Below are 2080 nucleotides of genomic sequence, written 5' to 3' on the forward strand. Positions count from 1 at the left end.
GGGGGTCTATTCTCGAATCTCTACTAACAATGTCGACTACGACAAATGTCACTTATAATTGTCGCATACTTTTGTAAAACTGTATTCTCGAGCAGTAGTAGACACTGTTTATACTATTCGAAATTTTGACGCATGACTAAATTTGTCAACACTGGATAACGACTCTACATTATCGATAAAACAATTTTTTTGACATTTTTCTGCGTGAGTTTTGTTCTCTGTTCACTGGTTTACTAGTTTTATTTTTTACAATTTTTAGATAAATTAAAGTACTACCTATTTGACCCAAAATTTGTTAGCTGGCAATGGAGATAAAAAAGAATTATTATAGTCAAAGCCAAAAAAACTTACGTTTGATTCTCGCTTTTGGCGTTTTATAAACGGTGTAACCAATTCTATAAAATTGATTACCAGTTGTTTACTTCTAAATATTTTCATAAACGCGTGATCTTCGAGTAGAAATGGATCATATTTCTTATGATACATCTCCTATTTTGTACCGCATCCTCTTGAACTTCTAAATTTTCAATTGCAACAAGCATATTTACGTTCAAGTTAGCAATTTTTAATTTTCTATGACCTTCAATCATTAAATCGCATACGACAATCCAATGTCGAGTGGTATTTACCCACTCGCTGCAGATTCTACCGAAAATTGTAGAGTGCGACATTCAAGAATACTCATATTCGCAAGTCGTGCAAATCTGGATCGACATTTTGGAAAGTCGTATGCGACTTGCGTTAATCGAGATTCGAGAATAGACCCCCAGGGCATCAAGCTAAACCGTCTATATGAAAATCTGACGCGCTCGAGTATTTCAAAATGGCGATTTTTTTTGTATTTTCAAAAATCTTCCACGAGTTTGCGTCACATCCGAATCGTCAGTCTTTTGAATGGGAGCTTCGTTCAGGTTCACTTAACATCCCCACTGAATATCTGACGCGCTCGAGAAATTTTTTTTTCCCCCATTTTTAACCTTTCCATATGACCACCCCCACCATCCAAATCGGCAGATTAACATATCTCCGTTATCTTATCGGAGACACGTAGGGCATATACACTATCAATATCTGACGCGCTCGAGTATTTCCATGTGACTGTTTTTTTTTACATTTTTGAAAGCCTGTAGGCGCTCTCCCCACCAGTGAATGGGTATACATCATATAACCTTTTTTTCTTTCTACCATCTAATCTTCAAAATCCAATCGGTCCCTATGACGCTCGAGTAAATCCCCGTTTAGCATCGTGGGCTCCCCTACTATCTATCATTTTATGGGTTGTTTGCGCCTACACCGGCCGCATTTGCGGTCGGGGTAGACGACGGATGGGGCCCACCTACGAAGGTTGTCCAGGCCTACACGAGATGAGGCAAGATAAAGAGGGATAATCCCCCTCGATCCCAAATCATTAAAGCCAATTTCTAGCCATGGAATAATGGCGCAGCGCGCGATGGCGCGTTTAATTGTTATTAACAAATCAATTTTTTAAAAGGCTGTAAAAAGTTTATTTTTAGCTAGTACAATTTTTATGCATTAATAGTTACATTTTCTCATAACAAACATATACTATTTTGAAAATTAAAAAATATTAACTTTAACCAAAGTTATTGCTAATTTAGTGCAAATATTACCAATTTTACCATACCTCTGGTTCTATTGGACGAATTGAGACGCACGACACCTCATTATAAAGCTTGAACTTTATTTTACAAGACAGGTAAGTTCCATTTACTAATTAATTTATTTAACAATTAATGGCAGCTTTGAAAGTTGTGAAATTTCAAGGAAAATGCTGATTACATTTGTTTATAAGGCTTTTTTTATTTAACTTCGTTAAAAAGCCAAAAAAAGTTACCGGATATTGTTCCTCGCATCCTAACATCATTTCATGCATTATAGTTATAAAGTTTTTCTTTATCATAACTCGCGAACGATGTACATACGTCGAGAGCGATGTATGCGCGCTCGATCTTCAGAGTGCAAGAGCTCTCTAGTGTTATACAATTTTATTATTAAAAAGTCACAAAGACTAAATAATAAAAAAGCATTAACAATTGGTTTAATTACTGATATATTTATA

Source organism: Anoplophora glabripennis, unplaced genomic scaffold (genome assembly GCF_000390285.2).
Source record: "Anoplophora glabripennis isolate ALB-LARVAE unplaced genomic scaffold, Agla_2.0 scaffold1251, whole genome shotgun sequence".
In the NCBI taxonomy this organism is placed as follows: Eukaryota; Metazoa; Arthropoda; class Insecta; order Coleoptera; family Cerambycidae; genus Anoplophora; species Anoplophora glabripennis.